The 22367-nt window shown below is 35.8% G+C and overlaps 1 long non-coding RNA gene across 2 annotated transcripts; it reads left to right on the top strand.

Moving 5' to 3' along the window:
* The first annotated feature begins 820 nt into the window (after nt 1–820).
* On the top strand, nt 821–2820 carry LOC110907716. Of its 2 annotated transcripts, XR_002573979.2 has the most exons (5): nt 821–974; nt 1381–1544; nt 2290–2359; nt 2445–2515; nt 2583–2820. It is a non-coding gene; the product is annotated as an uncharacterized LOC110907716 (long non-coding RNA). The 2 variants fall into 2 exon arrangements; XR_004884172.1 differs by having other exon boundaries at nt 823–974; nt 2290–2515.
* The last annotated feature ends 19547 nt before the right edge of the window (nt 2821–22367 follow it).

Here is a 22367-nt window from a genome sequence, read left to right as displayed (position 1 = left end):
TATATTTAAATAATATAAAATAAAAAAAAGCTAAAAATAAAGATTTTATTGATTGCTACTGGGCCAAAGGCCCATTCCAGAAGTGTGGGTATTTCGGGTGGGAGGGTATTTCGGGTGGGTAGGGGTATTTCAGGTGGGAGGCACTTTCGGGTGGGGTGTTTGGTCCAAGGGTGGGTATTTCGGGTGGGTAGGGGTGTTTGGTCAAAGGGTGGGTATTTCGTCCAAGGGAGGGTGTTTCGGGTGGGGTGTTTGGCAAAAATGGCACTTTATTAATTATATAAAACATATATTAATAATACAGGACCCACCTTTACATTCTCTCTCCTGTATGTGTGTGCACTTCCCTACGTACAAACCCCCTTAAATGTTATCAACTCCAATGCTTCATTTACAAATGCGTCCTCCACATCATCAAATGCATCCCCTTCAAGTGCGCATTGGAGGCAGTCTCATCAAAGGCCTGCAACATTAATAAATAAAGAGTAAACTGCCATTTTGGTCCTTGTGGTTTGGTCACTTTTGCCACTTTAGTCCAAAACTCAAACTTTTTGCATCTGGGTCCCTATGGTTTCAGTTTTATTGCCATTTTGGTCCAAAAATGAAATCAGGTCATATTTTCTTATAAAATCTTGCTATTCTGTCATTTTCCGCAGATGCAAAATGATCATTTCTTTTTTATAAATAAATACCATCTCTATATATAATAAATGAACAATGGTTGGGACACGTGTCCCCTTAATATTCATATAAACACGTGTCAACCCTACCTTATATTTACTACCGTGTTCATCATTCACACTATCCACGTCTCCCTCATTCCTGAACCGGGTTTTTTTTTGGTTGTTTATGGTATTCTTCCTAACCCTAAACATTTCCCCCAAATTTCAGTCGTCTCTCTTGGTTCTCTCCTTTATTGGTTCCCATACAATCCAAAAGCTGACCTGCCATAGACCACTTCTTCATCCTGTTTTCACGTAAGATTTCTTTCATCCCATCTCAGATCTATTAATCCCACTACCAACTGTTGTTCCATCTACTCATGATAATATCGATTGAATTTCATGTGATTTGCTTTAACGGTCATGCACTTTGTGATTTTCTTTAACTTAAGCGCATCAGATTTGATGAGGTTCATATGATTTACTCAAACGATGATGATTTTGTGATGTTTTTGAGCTTAATCGCATCAGATATGATGAATTTCATATGATTTTTCATCGGTGATGAATTTTGTGATGTTTTTGAACTTAATCACATCAGATTTGGTGAATTTATATGATTTGCGCTAACAGTGATGAGTTTTGTGATGTTTATGATATTCATGAATTACTTTTAACTACTTTTATAAGAATGTGAATGTGAAATGGTTTTCATTAGCAGAAAGGGGAGGTGTAGATTTCCACCGTCAATGTGTCTAAAATCCTTCCCTCCACGAACCCTAAATCAGGTCGTATAACCTCAAGGAGCATTCAAGATATGAGAAATTTTGTCTCCATTCGAACTTTTGTATTCGGATCCAAAATATGAAGACGCAACTGATCTTTGTAAGTTTTTGTTGATTAGTTTTACATGAAATAGAAAATTCTATGGTTATTTTGCTAATTCTAGGGTTTAAGGATGGGTAAGTTTTGCTGTTTATTGATGTTCATGTGTGGTGTGTTCTAAACCTGGGTTCTTTTGTAAGGTTTGAGAATGTATGGGTTTTGGAAAGACACATAAGATGCACCTTTTGATATGGCAACTTTTTGTACATAAATCATAGTCACTGTTGTTCAAATATTTAGCAACCTAACTCGAAACTGATCACCTTTACTTACGTGTTTATGCTTAACTTTTTTTCGCATAATAGTGGATTTCCGCTCGCGTAATAGTGCACATAAATATTCTATTTTTTGTCTACATGTCCAAATATGGTGGTGGAGATCATGCAAGTCTTAACTTTGTAAACAGAAAAAGTTCATGTTCCAATGTTTTGGCAATCACCATAAGTAAACTAATTTTAATAAATTATGAAGCATGTTTTTTTTAACGTAAGATTGAAGTTCTTTTTTTCCTGTATGTAACGTGGTAGTGGCTATCGAGACTCGAAGTGTGAGAAAATGTCATTTGAATACTTAAAATCTTGTAAGATGGTATACATTATCAATAAACTAATATTAAGCATAATAAAAATGAAGCCTAACATAATTAAATTAAACATGTATCCCAAGTGTGGTAACACAGAATTTCCAAAAGGTCTCTCCAATGATTAGTTTTTGATTCAATTTTATATGTACCTTTTTCTTCAAGGTCTCTCCAATGAGCACCGGTGCATTTGGGAATTCACATTCAGTTTGTTCATTTCTTTGATATATGATCTGTAAGTTAACATGTCTCCTCGGTTTCTCTTTTAGAACCAAGAGGTGGTAACCGTTTTTTTTAAATATGTATTATATATTATTAAGAGCTCTGTGGCGATGCCGTTGTTTGGAATGAGTAGCAGAGTATGGATGCAAGACAGCCCAACAAAGTTCAGGTTGGAGCTAGGCTTGTCACTTAAGGTATTGAGCTAAGATCAAACCTGACCCTTCTTCATTATGCAGGCTCGAAAGTTTTTTGGATCAAAGAGCTCAAAAGATACACCCACCCACCTAGAGACCCATTGAAGGCAACACTACTGAAAAGAATATCCAATAAAATACTTTGATAATCTAAAATCGATGAGAACTTGGTGCTTTCTAAAAGCTTGCACATATGGTATTGTAACGAATAGGCCATGTATGTGACGATTCAAGGTGAATCACCATCTAACATTTCTATTCAACTCGGCTTTTTAGTTTATATGCTTACTTTATGTTTGTTTTCTTTTCATGTTATGATTAATTACTGATGATTTGATTCGAAGAAGATTATCAAAATCAGTGATATATCGTTTATATCATATCGGTCAAATATGTGATATCTCTGATAATATCGATAGCGAGTAATTTGGCCGATTTTTGATACTGATATTTTACTAGGGGACCAATATAATCGATATACCACCGATATTAACTGCATAGCTAAAAATATGCAAAATAAATTATATAAAACAATGTTTATATTTTAATGATGCTTGCATTGTTTTATGGCGTAGTTTTCATATCTAAGATGTTTTGCTATGGTTACGGGCCCAAACAAACTTTTGAATATTTACTGTTTGCCCTTTGCCCGCTTGGGTCAGGGGTTCTTTGTTTGTTGGTCTTTTGCCCGTTTAGGACGGAGGTGTGTTTTAATGAAGTTTAATTTTCAAAAAAAAAAATTACTTTTTCATATAATTCATTGGACAAAGAGAAATAAGCAGCTATGTGATTTCAAGTCTTAGTAATGATTGCTAGGTTTGACTTTGACAATCTTACCTTTAACTTGAAAGTTTTATGTGAAATTTGGGGTTAGTGGAAGGGGAATATAATGCCCCCACCCTAGGGCATTTTACGTCATGTAGCGGTTGACGTGATGTCGCGGTCACAATCAAATTTAATCCAATTACAACTAATTAGCTAGCGGTAAGTGGGTATCGAACACATGGAATTTGTGGAATATGTGCTATCTCGATGTATGTCTAACTTCACTAAAGTAAACTAAATTGAAAGAAAAATAAATTTCAATGTTTGGGTTGATTGGTTTTAATTAACTAAATTAAACTAAATTAGATTACAAATCAAGGTTAAGTTTTGTAACAAGATAAGAGGATAGTGATCATCCTGAGTTTCAGGTTTTAAGGGACAACTAACGTTCATGTTCAACTGGAAAGAACCACATAGACATGGCTCATGTAAGATCAATTGTTTGTGATGAAAGGGAACTAAGTACTCGGATTCCTAGAACGCGAGGTTGTTACCCGATGACCAATCAACACATATCCAACCCTAATCCCTCCCATGATATCTCGATTGCCAACGGCACCAAAAACGTATGGTTTAGAACTATGATCAAACATACATCAACAATTTACAAACAACCAATCAAACACCATAATAAACTAACAACACATGCACAGTCTAATATTCCAGAAATTAAAGAACAAACATAATTGTCACAAATAAAACCTTACATCCGAGACGATCACCAAGCAAACCTAGCCGCTCATAGTGTTATGAACCATCATCACAATCGAACCTTTGTCCATTGGAATCAAAAACAAAGTCTTCCTGTTTAGATCACTCAAGAACACCTTAGAACACCCCAAATTCGCCCCTTGGGAGTTACAAAACGAATGGGAATGATTAGATGATGAAAAGGCACCATAAACAACCTTAAATGAGGGAGTTACAAGTTTCACGCTGGCCTCCACCGTAAATTACGGTACCACCGTAAGTTACGGTGGCTTAAAATGGTTTACGGTGGAGTTAAACTGAGTTACGGCATCAATTTTTGTCAGAGTCTACCGTAAATTACGGTACCACCGTAAGTTACGGTAGGCTTCAGCAATCAATTTTTGTTTTCTTCATAACTTTCTCGTTTCAACTCCGTTTTCTTCACCGTTTTCGCCTACGTTCTCGTAATTTCATCCTCTATCATGTTATCTTCTTAATTATTCAATTCCAAAATTTTATTTTTTTCATTTATTCTCCGTCTTTCAATCTACAATCCAGTCGTGTCTATTCGAAGCTTTATTTCCGTACTTTTAAGCTCTAAATGTACCTGAAACACAAGCAACCGTAGTTATCTAATTCAAGACAGTTACATGATCAAATGAGGGATTCACTCGTCTTTTAACACACTTAAGGGTTGTCCCATGGACCACCCGTCACATCCCCACACTTAACCGTTGCTTGCCCCAAGCAACCCATTACAAATCATTTTCAAAACAAGCAATCAATGTAAACCAAGAAAAAACAAACAATCCTTTTACTAACCCCTTTTTAACACCCAACCAATGCACCCCTCGCTATGTCTCTCATCTCGGCAACAAGTAAGCACTAGCAACTATGAGCTAGACACACAAAAGGCAAACGGATGGTTCACAACTATAGGCTTGTACCTAAATCGGTCCTTCTCCTAACAAATGCCAAACATGAATGCAAATCAAAGGGCTTTAAGGTTGTAACGTGGCTAGGTGTACGGGTAGGAAATGGAATATATATGTAGTAGCGAAGGACTTAACCCGGTCTTTTATTACACAATGAAACAAACAATAAACATGACATAACTTCTATATACAAGACAACTCAACATCACTTTTTTTTCTTTTTCATTGCTTTTTCACTTTTTTTTCTTTTTTTTTTCATTGCTTTTTTTTCTCTTTTTTTTCTTTTTTTTTTCTTTTTTTTTCAATCAAATATTCAACATAACACTATAACATATCTACACACTACTAAAACAACTACTAACACTATAAGACCGGGTTAAGTCGGGTAAATTTTTGGGAAACTAGCTAAGGGGTAACAAATGATCGGCTTTTAGGCACAAAATGGGCAACTAAATGTCCAAACCCCCGCCCCTCTCGCAACCATGCTCATATATATAATTAATGAGGTCCAACCCTCCAAATCCCACACTCGCACTCACCAAGACGAGGCTACCTAGTTGCCCTTATCCTTTTTACATTCACATTCAACTAAGGACCCAAACCGTATTAAGGCACAAGTTCTTATGCACCCCCACCCGTTGCCACTCTCATCAAGACAAGTATTATTTATTTACATGTGTGGCTTCAACTCTCACCAAGAACAAAGGGTATTAAGGGTTGCCGGTGCATCATTTGGGGTAAATCCACGGTGTTCAAATTCTCACATTGTTTAGCTTGATTTAAAAATTTTCAAAAACCTCAAAATTTCTCCCCATCCCCACACTTGGGATACATTGACCCCAATGTACGGTTTTGGGAAGATTTGATCGCTTAACTCTTTAACATCACCCAAAAGCTGTTCAACTCAAACCACAAATTTCTTTTTGGTTTTTTTTATATATATAACTAAAAACACCACCAACTTTCACAATCCATAAACACATCAAACACATTAAACACCACCCATCCGCCCAACCGTAAACAAACATGAATATATACAAAGGTGCACAAAATGAGAACAAGACACAACCTGATTAGTAAATCAGCAGTGTTGGTAGTGATGCAGCTGCGGTAATCGGACCGGTTCATAAACATCTCTTGGATTCGCCGATATCTCAATGGGGATGTTGCCAAACATCCCCAAACTTGAATCATTGCATCCACGAGGATTGAAACGTAATAACCTGCCAAAACACAAACACAACACCACAACAAAACCAAACAAAGCAAAACAAAACTAAACAAAACACAAATACAATACTCTACAACCTCGGGCTGCCTCCCGAGAGCGCTAAGTTTAAAGGTCTTCAGCCAGACCATACCTGATATGCGTTATGGTGGTCTTAATGCACACTTACCCGCAGCGTTTCCAACAAATGCCCGGAAATTTACATGCCATCTCCATAGATTTGTCAGTATAGTTGGCATGTTAAAGCTGCTCATACGGGCTTTGCTAGTCCACTTCATGACATATACCTTAATGTCTGGTAGTTTCACCCTTCTCATCTTGTTCCTCGAACCCTCTTCCCCACACTTGTTAATTTGAATCATTGATATGGGAAGAGGTTCGGTGCACATATCCATCCCATCAGCCTGCTCTACCTCATAATCTGCACACATCATCTGATCTACAAGTGACTCTTCATCAGATAAAGGACTCATTGGTGTGGTATTATCCTCCACAACCTCCTCCTTCATGTGAGAATAATCTCTAATATCGTCAGGTAATGGTGAGAGGCGTTCTTCTATCTCTATCTTCAATTTTAAAGTATGACACTTAGAAACCAAGCAGCTGATTCGGTCTGCATCGGACAGGTTGGGTGTTGCTAAATATTGCTCGAGTTTGGACAAAGTTACTTCCAATACAGCAAGCTCTTTTTCCTCCTCGGTCTCATAAACATAAACACCCTCGGGCTCAGAATATTCTTCGGGATGATATTGTCGATATCCCTGATACGGTCTATAGATGCGCGCTTCCATCATCTTTTTATTCCAATACTTCGGGTTTTCCGAATACACCGGGCACACATCATAATCATAAGTGTGATCGCGACCGCAACAAAAACATAGACCATCCATCCTTGCCTCATAATAAACTTCCTCGTCCCGCTCGTATCCATATGAATAATAGTCATCCTCCATTTCTGATTCATAATCGTCAACGTATGATGGAGGTGGAAGCTGTGAAACATAAGACACCGGTTTTCCATGTGCCCTCCTGTAGTGAGCCTCGTGGCAACCAATACATGGATGTCGTGGACCCCCGCATAATCTACACGTAAATAAGCTGAAATTTGTGTAATGCCCTGTCATCCTGCACAACACAACTCAACTACCAAGTGTAAATCATGAACATAAAAGAAATCTTTTTGGTTTTTTTTTTTATTTTTTTTTCAAACTAACACACAAGATAACACACGTTGCGCACTACTCCCCGGCAACGGCGCCAAAATTTGACGTGATGTCGCGGTCACAATCAAATTTAATCCAATTACAACTAATTAGCTAGCGGTAAGTGGGTATCGAACACAGGGAGTTTGTGGAATATGTGCTATCTCGATGTATGTCTAACTTCACTAAAGTAAACTAAATTGAAAGAAAAATAAATTTCAATGTTTGGGTTGATTGGTTTTAATTAACTAAATTAGATTACAAATCAAGGTTAAGTTTTGTAACAAGATAAGAGGATAGTGATCATCCTGAGTTTCAGGTTTTAAGGGACAACTAACGTTCATGTTCAACTGGAAAGAACCACATAGACATGGCTCATGTAAGATCAATTGTTTGTGATGAAAGGGAACTAAGTACTCGGATTCCTAGAACGCGAGGTTGTTACCCGATGACCAATCAACACATATCCAACCCTAATCCCTCCCATGATATCTCGATTGCCAACGGCACCAAGAACGTATGGTTTAGAACTATGATCAAACATACATCAACAATTTACAAACAACCAATCAAACACCATAATAAACTAACAACACATGCACACTCTAATATTCCAGAAATTAAAGAACAAACATAAATGTCACAAATAAAACCTTACATCCGAGACGATCACCAAGCAAACCTAGCCGCTCATAGGGTTTGAACCATCATCACAATCGAACCTTTGTCCATTGGAATCAAAAACAAAGTCTTCCTGTTTAGATCACTCAAGAACACCTTAGAACACCCCAAATTCGCCCCTTGGGAGTTACAAAACGAATGGGAATGATTAGATGATGAAAAGGCACCATAAACAACCTTAAATGAGGGAGTTACAAGTTTCACGCTGGCCTCCACCGTAAATTACGTACCACCGTAAGTTACGGTGGCTTAAAATGGTTTACGGTGGAGTTAAACTGAGTTACGGCATCAATTTTTGTCAGAGTCTACCGTAAATTACGGTACCACCGTAAGTTACGGTAGGCTTCAGCAATCAATTTTTGTTTTCTTCATAACTTTCTCGTTTCAACTCCGTTTTCTTCACCGTTTTCGCCTACGTTCTCGTAATTTCATCCTCTATCATGTTATCTTCTTAATTCTTCAATTCCAAAATTTTATTTTTTTCATTTATTCTCCGTCTTTCAATCTACAATCCAGTCGTGTCTATTCGAAGCTTTATTTCCGTACTTTTAAGCTCTAAATGTACCTGAAACACAAGCAACCGTAGTTATCTAATTCAAGACAATTACATGATCAAATGAGGGATTCACTCGTCTTTTAACACACTTAAGGGTTGTCCCATGGACCACCCGTCACAGTAAAGTAAAAAAAGCTGTAAAAACACAAAAAACAAACCCTATTTTTTCTTCTATTCATATATATTTTCATTTGACCTACTCAAAGGTCTTCACTCTACATTTGACCTTACACATAAATGTGTCCTTAATTTATGCAATAAAACAGTTTTTCGATCAGTGAAAATACATTTGAAATACATAATATTGGTCAACTACAAAGACAAATAAAGCATTTCAAATTGTTTCACATTTTAGTTATCTAACTACCTAACCAAGAAAGATAATCTTTTCTCTTTACTTTCATATACCCTCAAATAGATTTATTGGTTTGTTTCATCACCAACTATTTATAACACCCTCATATTTCATCAAGTTAAACTTACATTCTTGCATTTTACCTGTCAAACACTCATGGAGCACCAGTGCATCTCTAAAATGAATTTGCATTTCTTAATTTACACATTCATATCATATTTTATAATTAATACTATTAACCATATATTTTATGATACAGCAACATTACCTATTTGAAGGATTTGGATTTGGCTCGCCGTGATTACACTGTGAAGGTTCGTATACTCCGGTTATGGAAGCAACCCATGTATAACAATCCAGAACACTTTTACTCAATCAAAGTGACTGTGGTTGACAAACATGTATATGTTTCAAAGCTAATTTTTAAATATTTCACATTTGTCCGTTATTATATTATTTTAAACCTATTTAAAGGATTAACATATTCATAGTTTATAATTTTCGTTTTTTATGTTGTAGGGAACAACAATGCAAGCCAATGTTCTCCGAAGATGGTTTCCCAAATTTGAGCATCTTTTAAAAATGAAGATGTCGACTTAATTTCCTGAACAACTTACTAAATTGAAACTTGTGTTCATAAAATAAAAAATTGAACTGACAAGCCTCAAAACATTATTATTTCAAATTAGAGAAAATTACAAAATTACCCAAGAAAAAAGTCAAATTACCAATCTAGCCACCTCATGCGTCCTTGGAAGGCCACTCACAGATCCCAAGTCTTCTTATGCGTCTGCATGGCCAAGTATTGCGTCCGCCAATCCCCAACTGACACGTGGAAAGACTCACCCCATCCCACACATGAAAGACTCATCCCATGCGTCCGCGGACTCATCCCATGCTTGAAAGACTCATCCCATGTTTGAAAGACTCATCCCATGCGTCCGCGGCCATGCGTCCGCAGACTCATCCCATGCGTCTGTGGCCACGTGTCTATTTTTTATTGAGTTTCTTCCCAAGGACTCATCCCATGCTTGAAAGACTCATCCCATACATGTGAGTGGCCTTCCTAGGACGCATGAGGTGGCTAGATTGGTAATTTGATTAAGTCTTGGCTAGATTGGTAATTTTCTCTTCAAATTATTGGTTACATGTTCTTTTTTATTTTTAAAATAATCATACATCATATTTATTAATATGTTTTAAATTTTATTTTTTGAACCCGTGTGTCACACGGGATATAAGCTAGTATTTTATAAGACAAATATGACTTGATTTGCCCCTGAGGAAAATGATAAAACTGCAGGATTTTATAAGACAAATATGACCTGGTTTATTTTTGGACTAAAATGGCAATAAAACTGAAACCACAGGGATCCAGATGCAAAAAGTTTGAGTTTTGGACTAAAGTGGCAAAAGTGACCAAACCACATGGACCAAAATAGCAGTTTACTCATAAATAAATTAAGATCATTTTAATTTCAACCTTAAACTTGCTGAAATTGAGAATGAGAGTAGAACTCTATTTGCAACAATACTCAAACACTCAAAACCTGTTAAATTTGTTCAATTTCTAAATTCAAAAGTATTTATTGCCTATCAAATAACATTTTTTACATATATTAATTGTTGCCTCTAATTGCACACGGACTAATGGACCTCAGATTACATATACAATAAATTGTAGGTGACAAAATGAGGAGTTTAGGCCGGTAGAAACCAAGCCAACCCACATACCTCTGCACATCTGGTTTCAATGACATCAAAAACATCACTTGAAACTTCAGCCGCAGGTCTTATGAATAATACTGTTCAAAGAAAGATAATAAATAAATAAATAAATAAGTATTGGCAAGCAAATAAGAACACATTACACATGCTTGGTTTACAAAAAAAGAAATAAAAATTCAATTAGTGGGTGGCATCGACAAAACCCACATACCATAGTTTTTGTTTTCTAAAGTTTTTATATGATTAACGAATTTATAGTTTAAAGATGAAGCCCAGTTAGGAAATCATTAGAACGCCCATGATTTAACCCAATGACTATTACAGTCCATATTCAATTAGTGGGTCAAGTTATTCTACAAAGGCTTCTAATTATAAGAAGTGTAAAAAGAATTTATAGAGTGACAAGTGTCCAATAATCTAAAACTAAACCTACTACATCACCACCAAAAACCTAAACACCCACCCCCACCCCACCCCACCACCACCCAAAAACCTAACCCCCCCCCCCCCCCAAAAAAAAAAAAAAAAACCTAAAAAAAAATCTAAAAAAAACTAAACACCCATCCCCACCCCCACCCAAAAACCTAAACCCCCACCCCCTCGGCAAAAAAAAAAATTTTGCCGAGGGGGTGGGGGTGGGGGTTTAGGTTTTTGGTGGTGGTGGATGTTTAAGGTTTTTTTTTTTTTTTTTAGTGGGGTTTTTTTGTGTAGTGGGTTTTTTTAGGTTATTGGACACTTGTCACTCTATAAATCTTTCTTACACTTCTTACAATTAGGATCCTTTGTATTTGATCCTAATCCTTCAATTAGTTAATTCAATTGTTAAACCTAAACTAAACTAAAAAATTAATTGCGTGATTACATCTTGTTGCCTCTTGAATCTCAATCAGGATGAGTGATGATTATTGATGATTATTGGACAGATGCTTGCATTTGTTATATTGAAAAAGTGTTTTTGCGAAAGTTGCGATTAAAGGCACTATGAATCGTCTTCAAAACATAAAAACACGTAGAGATCAACTATAAAATGTATTGTTTTATATATTTTAAATGACTTTGTATTTTTATTTTTTGTTAATTTCAATGACATTGTACGTTTAGTATGATATTGATTTTTATTAGCGTTTTAAAATCCGGTTTTTATACCGTACCGGATATGGCTCAGAAACAGTTTAACCGGGTGTATCGGACGGTTCAAGCAGGTGTACAGGCGGGCAGTTTAACCGGTTCCACCAGACGGTTCAACCAGTACAACTAGCCGGTTTGAACCGGTTTTTACAACATGTATTTTTATTATGTAACTCGACCCGACCCGACCCGAACCGGTCCGAAAATTTTGACTCTCTGTTATTATAAGGCTGAGTATCAAAAACAAATGACACCATTGGAAAACATTTCTGATTGCACACCGGATATAGATTATGTGAACCATATGTATGGGTGGATATACCATATGGTGATATGGATGATGTTTGACATCAATGCATATATGGCCACAAATTGTGAGATACTTCTTATTTTGTGTAGTTTTTTTAATTATTCACACAAGCATTTACGTTAGTTTACTCTCGTTAATGTTTGTATGTTGGTTACATTTTGACTTGTTATTTTTCTTAATACAATATAAATGAATAAACACGCCATAACGATATACTGGAAGTTTACTAGCTTCCCTGTTTCCTGGTCACGTTATCAACATGATATCTCCCCCATTGGCGAAGCTTGACCCCCCGTTTTTTTTCTGAAACCCGGGGGGGGGGGGGGGGGGGGGGACGTATATACCTAAAAAATTCTATACGAAGTTACTGTTCATAACACTACGCATCGAAAAGTTCGGGGAGGGGGGGGGGGTTCCGCCTCAAGTAAGTTGCGCCCCTGTCTTCCTCCATTCTTGGCTATCACACGTCGCTTGAAACGTTGTTGCACTATGACAAGAAGAGGTTTGGTGACCATGATCCGTTTTTGTAGGTGCCACAATCGGCCACCATTGCATGTTGTTTAATACTCTAATCAATGGACCTTTTGATCGTTAATCTTGTGTAATTAAGCACAAAGTATTTCTTCTTCTTAATTGAGAGTGAGCAAATAATAGAATTGACCAAAATGTAACTGGATTAATTGAACCGAATTAACCGGACCGAACAATTTATTGGAAATTTATAAATAATTAACATGTTTGTGATTAATACAATGATATTTAATGTTTAAAGCCAAGATGAATGAGAAATCTAAGATTTAAGTTTATATATTGAAAATTTAATGTGTTTGTCCCACTTATGTGGAGAAATAAACCTTGTGATGGTTTATATGTAAAAACCTTTAGAGTAATGTATTTTTATCTGACAAGGCACACACAATGGCAACCAGGAGGGTGCGAAGCACTCGACGCACCCACGCCCGAACACGGGACGAGGATGATGAAAATAATGTTGCGTTTTGATGGCACGCTTTGCACTTTGCATCGTCAAGCTCGTGAGTATATATATCTGGCATGTGTGCCTTGTTTAGACACACGAAATCGTATGTTCTATAAACCACACAAAACATCTAACAATTTTCCCAATTTTTCTAACATATGAACTCTTGTTTCAGGTGCTATGTGTTAACTTAAAGGACGACCAATGTAATTTTGGTAGTTAAATGACATCGTCTGAAAGAGCAGTTAAACATAAAGGGCGTAAAGTGCAATTTAGCCTTTATTTTATGTTATTCTGTTAAAATAATATGCATGTTGTTATAATTTCATCCTGCTTATTGTTTGGGCTTGTTACAATGTTTATATTGGTGGGCTTATAAGCCTGGTTGTTATGAGTTGTTACAAGTTGTTGTGATGGACTTATGGGCCGAGGGGTCATTTCTGTTTATCTAATATTCTCTGAGGTTCTTTGTGGAAGTATCTTTTACCCAGGTATATAATTGATGTGAGAGAAGGAAGAGTTCAGTTGTTCAAGATATTTCTTAGGGTTTCATCATCTTCTCTCTGTATTCACGTTGTTCTTTGGTGTTCTGGATTGTTCGTGTGAAGATCAGATCATCAAGTTGTCTTCAAGCTGTTGGAGTGTTTCATCAGTTTCATAGATCTCTGTTATAGAGATCATTGTTGTATTAGAGATCTTGTTGATCTCTGAGTATTTCTGTTTGTTTCTTTTGTATTTCTTTGTTCATATTCAACAGATTATCTAATCTGTTGAATCTGTACTTTGTGTTACATAGATCTCAGATATTTGAGATCTAGGGTTTGGTTGGGCACTTTTTTGGTTTGGGTTAATAATAGATTTTGTCACGTTTTCTGTCGCTATATCTTGTGTGTTCATCCTGTTAGTCTTAGATCTATACCATTTTACATGGTATCAGAGCTTTAAAGCTCTTATATGCAGATCTAAGTCTTCCGCTGTTTAGATCTTACTTATTTTTTTGTAGATCTGTTCTGATTGTGTTTGTATTTTGTAGATCTGTGGTGTTTGTGGTTCATCTGATCTTGGGGGTGAATTTGGTGTGGATCTTGGCATTGTTCTTGGTAGCTGTGAGAAGACTGCGTTGGTCTCTGAAACCCTAGAAGGTTCAGGGCAAACCAACCAGTAGTTGTTCTTTATTGTTTGGTGTTTGACTTGTAACCCTAGAAGGTTACGGTCTTCACCTTGTGCGAAGACTTTGCACCCACTGTGAGATCTTTCCCTCTTGTAGTTAGTTTTCTGGTTTTTTGTTGGTTGATTAGTTGAAGTCGGGGTAGTGAGGACCGGCACCTTATCTGTTGCTTGATTGTTTTTTTCTTGCTTGTTGTTTGTGGGTCTGGCTCCTGTATTAAGACATGTTCAGGCACTATAAGTGATGAACCTGAAATCTTGACACTGATACAGCTTCGCCGTTGTGTGTTGTATTTCTGTTGGTTTATTGGTGTGGTTTATTTGTTGTTTCTTGATAGTGTTTTTTGTTTGTCTTCTTGATTGTGTGTCATTATGGTTCAGCCAGAACCAGTGGATCAACCTGTTCCAGGTGCTAGTACATCTCAGACCTTAATAGGTAAACTGGATATTGGAGATCCACTTTACCTACACCCTAGTGATTCTAGTGCCCTTACTATTGTTAGTGTAAAGTTGAAGGGTACTGAAAATTATGCTGTGTGGTCTGCATCTATGAAACTTGCTTTAGAAGCTAAGAATAAATTTGGTTTTGTTAATGGAAAGTGTGAAAAATCCACTGAGGATGATGTGCTTGCTAGTCAGTGGGATAGATGTAACTCTGTGGTGTTAACTTGGCTTTTAAACTCTGTGTCTGAGGAACTTTTCTTAGGTCAAGTTTTTTCTAGTTTAGCTTCAGAGGTTTGGGAGGATTTGAAAGAAACTTATGACAAGATAGATGGTTCTGTGGTTTATGATTTGTTCAAAAAAATAAATAGTATTTCTCAGAATGGTTCAACTGTAGCTGATTATTATAATAGATTAACAACAATGTGGAAGCAGTTTGATGCTATGCTTCAACTGCCAACATGTTCTTGTAAAGCAGCTAAAGATTATAATGATTTTACAATGTTGATCAAACTAATGCAATTTCTTATGGGACTGGATGATGTTTATCAACCAGTGAGAACAAATCTGTTAACCAGAGAAACCTTTCCATCTGTCAAAGTTGCTTATTCTGTGGTTTCTAGGGAGGAATCACATAGGTTAACTAGTAATGGGTCAAAAGGACAGAGTGTTTCTTTTGCTTCTAAGTCAAACCAGTCATTTGAGTCAAAGAAAAAGACATCAAATCAAAGAGGACCTAACACTGCTTTAAAATGTACACATTGTAATATGTTAGGTCACACTGTTGATAGATGTTTTGAGCTTATTGGTTACCCTCCTAATTTTAGAAAAAGAACTAATAATACTTCTGGTAAAGCTAGTGTAAATAGTAAATCTTGTGCTGCTGTTGGGTCATCTTCTGGTTTACCTTTTACACCTGAACAGATAGCTAAGTTGTTAAACTTAGTTGGTGATAAGTCTGCAAATGTTGCTAGTTCTGGAGTGGAGTCAACAAATATAGGGGGTGAGTCTTGCTTTGCTAATAGTGGTTTTAGTTGTTCTAGCTCTATGTTCTTTGAAGGGATAATGAGTTGGATAGTTGACTCTGGGGCTAGTCAACATATGGTTAACAGTGATAAAGATATGTTTAACACAATTGATGTTTCAGACTTTGACCTAAAAGTAGGTCACCCTAATGGAACAAATGTAAAGGTTTTAAAAATAGGGAATGTCAAGTTAATAAGTGGTGTTATTTTACAAGATGTTTTCTATGTCCCAGGTTATCATGTCAACTTGTTATCTGTTCATAGGCTAGCTAAGGATAATAATATTAATGTTTTGTTTAAAGAAGACAGTTGTGTGTTACAGGATTCCAAATCAGGGAGAATCCTGGTGACTGGTAGTCAAGATAGTGGTCTGTATTTTGTGGGAAAATATGGTAATTCTGTGAATGTCTGTTATAATAGTTTTGTTAAGTCAGAATTATGGCATAGTAGATTGGGTCATCCATCTGATCAAGTGCTAGCTGTGTTAAAAGATAAGGTTGGTGTTAAAAATGTTGATCATGGTCTATGTGATGTGTGTCACAGGGCTAAACAAGTTAGAGTACCATTTCCTCTTAGTGAACATAAGTCAAAGTCTATAGGGGATTTAGTTCACCTTGATGTATGGGGACCATATAAAGTTTCAAGTTATGAAGGATACAAATATTTTTTAACAATTGTAGATGATTTTTCTAGAACTGTATGGTGCTACATGTTAACTAGTAAAACAGAAGTTTTTGAAAATCTGTGTAATTTTTATGAACTTGTTTTAACTCAGTTTGAGAAAAAAATTAAGGTGTTTAGGAGTGATAATGGTACTGAGTTCGTAAATAATCAAATGAGTGTGTTTTGTAAAAACAAAGGAATATTACACCAAACTTCATGTCCTTATACACCACAACAAAATGGTGTGGTGGAAAGGAAACATAGGCATCTTTTGAACACAGCTAGAGCTTTAATGTTTCAAAGTGGTTTACCTTTGAAGTACTGGTCTGATTGTATATTGACTGCTGTTTATTTGATTAACAGGTTACCCTCTTCTGTGTTAGATGGTAAGAGTCCTTATGAAGTTGTTTATGGTTTTAAACCCTCACTTGATCATTTTAGGAACTTTGGGTGTCTTTGTTTTAGTACTGTCTTGTCTGAAACTGATAAATTTACTTATCATGCTGATAAGTGTGTGTTTGTTGGTTATTCTAACATGAAAAAGGGTTACAAGTTACTAAGTTTAGATAATAGAAAAGTGTTCTTTTCTAGAGATGTAAAGTTTTATGAGAATGTATACCCTTTCAAGTCTAATCTGGTTAAAAGTCAAGAATTAAATACAACTGGTTTAAATCATATAAATTTTTTTGACTTAACTGAAACAAATATACCTAAAGATCCTAATGTTCCCAATGATGAAGAGGGTACAACTGGTGCTCAAGATCACTGCAGTGATGATCAGCAGCCAGTGTCACCTTCTACATCTGCCACTGCTCAAAATGTTGAGAATGTTAATTCTGAAAGTGAGCAGTTGGGTAGTAGTAGTGTAGGTAATATTGGCAGGGCAGAGGACACTGTAGTACATGATGAGACCAACCTATCTGAGGGACAGTCAGTTAGAAGATCTTCTAGGAAGGTGGTTTTTCCAAATAGGTTTAGTGATTTCATTGTAGAAGGGAAAGTTAAATATGGTGTTGAAAAGGTGGTGAATTATGCTAATTTGTCTGTTGATAATTTGTGTTTTGTTACATCTTTGAATAAGTCTGTTGAACCTACTTTATATAGTGAGGCTGTCAAAGATCCTAGGTGGATTGAGGCAATGAATAAAGAAATGGAAGCCCTTCTTAGAAATAAAACTTGGGAAATTGTTGAGTTGCCTAAGGGTAGAAAACCTATTGGGTGCAAATGGGTATATAAAATAAAGTATAAAGCTAGTGGTGAAATTGAAAGGTATAAAGCTAGGCTTGTTGCTAAAGGTTTCAACCAAAGGGAAGGTATTGACTTTGGTGAAACTTTTTCACCTGTGGTTAAAATGGTAACTGTTAGAATTGTGTTAAAAGTTGTTGTGAATAGTGGCTGGCCTTTATATCAACTTGATATAAACAATGCCTTCTTGTATGGGTCTTTGTCCGAAGAGGTTTACATGAGTTTACCTCAAGGATATTATAATAGTGAAAAAAATAAGGTGTGTAAATTGGTTAAGTCCCTTTATGGACTTAAACAAGCACCAAGAAAATGGAATGAGAAATTAACTTCTGTTATTCTAAATATGGGGTTTGTTCAAAGTCTTTGTGATCACTCTTTGTTTGTTTTAAAGAAAAATGATGTGGTTATTATTTTGTTAGTATATGTTGATGATATAGTTATTACTGGAAATAGTCCTTCTGAAATTGAAGTTGTCAAAAGGTGTTTAAGTGATAACTTTCAAATTAAGGATTTAGGGCTATTAAAGTATTTCCTTGGTATTGAGGTTTTATATTCAAATGGTTCTATTTGTTTGTCTCAGAGGAAGTATTGTCTTGAACTTCTTGCTGAATTTGGGTATTTAGGATGTAAACCTGTTGGAACCCCGATTGAGCAGTCACATGTTATAACTGCTAAAACTGATAAAGATACTAGTTTTCTTGAAAATGTGACTGGGTTTCAAAAGTTAATTGGCAAGTTAATATACTTGTCATTAACTCGACCAGACATAAGTTATGCTGTCCAATATTTGAGTCAGTTTATGCATAAGCCTTGTCAGGCACACTTGGATATTGCTTTAAGGTTATTAAGGTACTTAAAGCAGTGTCCAGGGAAAGGGGTTTTGTTCAGGAAAACTGATAGCTTTGACATTGTGTGTTATGTTGATTCTGATTGGGGAAAATGTACCAAGACTCGTAAGTCTGTTACAGGTTTTGCTGTTTTTGTTGGAAACACACTTGTTTCTTGGAAAAGTAAGAAACAAGGTGTTGTAGCTAGGTCCACAGCTGAGGCTGAGTACCGTGCTATGTGTTCAGCTGCGTGTGAGGTAATGTGGATCAAAAATGTTTTGCATGAATTGAAGTTTAGTTGTACTTTGCCAATAAAATTATTTTGTGATAGCAAGTCTGCTATATCCATTTCATTAAATCCAGTTTTTCATGAACGAACCAAACATTTTGAGTTGGACTTACATTTTTTGCGAGAAAAAATTGCTAGTGGGATCATAGAACCACATAAAATTGCTACTGATGAACAGTTAGCAGACATTCTCACAAAAGGGTTGAATGTGGTACAGCATGGTTTGTTGAGTGAAAAGTTGGGTTTATTTGATATGTTTGCAGTTTGAAATTATGGGGGGGTGTTAAAATAATATGCATGTTGTTATAATTTCATCCTGCTTATTGTTTGGGCTTGTTACAATGTTTATATTGGTGGGCTTATAAGCCTGGTTGTTATGAGTTGTTACAAGTTGTTGTGATGGACTTATGGGCCGAGGGGTCATTTCTGTTTATCTAATATTCTCTGAGGTTCTTTGTGGAAGTATCTTTTACCCAGGTATATAATTGATGTGAGAGAAGGAAGAGTTCAGTTGTTCAAGATATTTCTTAGGGTTTCATCATCTTCTCTCTGTATTCACGTTGTTCTTTGGTGTTCTGGATTGTTCGTGTGAAGATCAGATCATCAAGTTGTCTTCAAGCTGTTGGAGTGTTTCATCAGTTTCATAGATCTCTGTTATAGAGATCATTGTTGTATTAGAGATCTTGTTGATCTCTGAGTATTTCTGTTTGTTTCTTTTGTATTTCTTTGTTCATATTCAACAGATTATCTAATCTGTTGAATCTGTACTTTGTGTTACATAGATCTCAGATATTTGAGATCTAGGGTTTGGTTGGGCACTTTTTTGGTTTGGGTTAATAATAGATTTTGTCACGTTTTCTGTCGCTATATCTTGTGTGTTCATCCTGTTAGTCTTAGATCTATACCATTTTACATATTCTCTAAACGGTTGTCCTACAGAATTATCAAATGGTTTGGTTAAGCCATAACTGATTAACCGAAATCATGATTCAGCTACGATTTTGGTGTGTAACATAACTGAAACAATCGAACCGCATTGATTTAGCATAATCATCCAACACACTATTACAAATATAAGTAATCCAACTCTAGCCATTCGGATGAACACCATGATTCCTAAGGCCAAACAATCTCCAATAACCTAAACATATACATGATTCGTAAAGTGTACTAATATCTCAATCTTATTTCATGCATCCTGGTTAAAGCACTGGACTTATTTGCTTAGTCATTGTGTCGTGTTCATTTACGTTAAAGATAAACTAAATGATACATTTCTTGTTTTTATATGGGAATTGGATTTGAGACGAGATTAATCATAGCTCATAAAATATTTACCGACAGTTGACCTATAAATATTTGTACTTTTTTTCTTTACTTTCAAGCCATTTACTTTTCATATTTTAGTTTTCAACCCCTATGGTTTCGATTTTAACCCCAACATTTTTTCACTTTCAGATTTGATCCCCTATACTTTTCGTCTTTTATAAATTTGCCTACACCATTGGTATTTTATGAGGAAACTTATTTTTTGTAGTGGATTCGGCAAAGCATCAATTTTAATCAACATCCTTAAATACTTATGCTACACACTTAAAAATAGACGTATACATGAGAAGGAGTATAAACAAATACAAACCACATTTCGTATACAAACTGTAAGAACCATTTAAAAAGTGAAATGGTAAAATAATAACCTAATTTCCTATAATTACGCTAACAAACAATTAATTCTTTATTTGGATCTTTTTTTGTTTTCAATGTGCTTATATAATTCTTCGTAAAAAAAAATGCTGATATCATTCATATAGGTGCTAAAATCAATTATCTTGATTAATGTTGTGCTAATATAATTCAAAAGTGCAACTTTTATGAATGTATTGTTTTAGCATGTGTTAATTTAACTTTTTTTAAGTGTTGATATCCGTTCTCGAAGTTCTTAAAGATTAAATTCATGTGAAGCGCTAAAAACGAATATCCTTAAATACACATGCTATGAAAATCAAAATATCTTTATATGCCCTAAAGCAATATGTGTGTATGTGGTACATATGACCGTCTTAGAAGGGTTGTGGCAGGGCCCGGACAAGTTTTTTCGGCCGTAGTGCTAATTTTTCGCATTTCGATCTAAATTTTTTATATATACCATGTTTGGCCCGGGTTTGCCCGAGCTTTTTTTAGTGCCCGTGTCTTTCGGCACTGGCAAGATCCACCACTGCATATGACTATGAAAATCTCAAAATAGATAGAAACGAGTTTGATAAAACAACTCACCTAGTACATTCCTAATATCTCAATGTAAGATAATGTTTAGTTGAAAGGGATGGGAATAAAAGAAACTAGTTATAAAAACCGTGCCGCGTTGCGGCGAATTTATTTTGTCATTTAGTCTGTGTTTATATATGTTTGAAATCACTACGAGTGCGTTGCACACGGAATCGCTGACAAAAATAAAAAGAAAATGCATTAAAAAAACACTAAAAAATAACCGAAAGAAAATCAACTAAAAAGTTGTATGATAATGATGTTGTTCGGTAGAAGCCCATAGTCAGAGATGAGCAAATAGTAATGAGTACCGGTACCGAATTTCCTGAACCGAAAGATCCTAAGTACCAATTCGGTACTGACGTTTGGCGTTCCTGGTACCGGTTCGCTACCGGTTTTTACCTTCATATACCGATACCGTAACCGGTATTTTCGGTACCAATACCGATTCGGTATCAGTTGGCACCGAGCTTATCCCTACCCCTGACACTAAAAAAAAGTTGTACGATACCGTTGGTGTTCATATGGTACCCGTGATCAGGGATGAGCAAATAGTACCGTGTAGCAGTACCAAATTTTTCGAACTAAAAGATTATCAAACTCAATCCGGTACCGACTTTTGGCGTTTTATGTACCAGACTGGTGCTGGTTTTTACCTTCATGTACCGATAACAAACCGATATTTTCGATACAAATACCGATTAACACTAAGCTTATCAGACTTTAAAAGTAAAGAAGATAACAGCTATTATAATAATAAGATAATAAAACTGTATATAATATTTTATTATACTAATATATATTTACTGTTCCTTTCATATGTTTACTGTTCCTTTCATTCCTTTATTAATATTAACTAGTTAATGCCACCGCCCGCGTTGCGGGGCGATGGCCGAATAATTATCAATCAATTAAAAAAACACTATTATAGTTTTGTTAGGAAAAAAAACTAAAACGATGACAAGACCGTAGTTCAGAGCTCAGGGCAAAACTGTAGCTTGTAAGGATTAATGAGCGAGTTTTAGTAAGCTCCTTGACATGGAAAAAAATTAAATCCAGTCAACTAATATAAAAAGAACACTTTTATAATTTTGCTAAAAAAACTAAAACGATAGCAATACTGTAATTTGAATACTGTAATTTGAACTGAGGGCAAAGTTGTATTTGTTGACTTGGGTAAAATCGTAATTTGCCAAAAGTTAAAGTGATGGCAATACTATAAATTTGAACCGGAGACAAAATCGTAATATAACTTTGCACTAAGGACAAAATCGTAATTTTAAACTGG

The sequence above is a fragment of the Helianthus annuus genome, chromosome 2, assembly GCF_002127325.2.
Source record: "Helianthus annuus cultivar XRQ/B chromosome 2, HanXRQr2.0-SUNRISE, whole genome shotgun sequence".
Classification (NCBI taxonomy): domain Eukaryota; kingdom Viridiplantae; phylum Streptophyta; class Magnoliopsida; order Asterales; family Asteraceae; genus Helianthus; species Helianthus annuus.
Note: the sequence above shows the minus strand (reverse complement) of the source record. Positions and strands in the feature narration are given on the sequence as shown.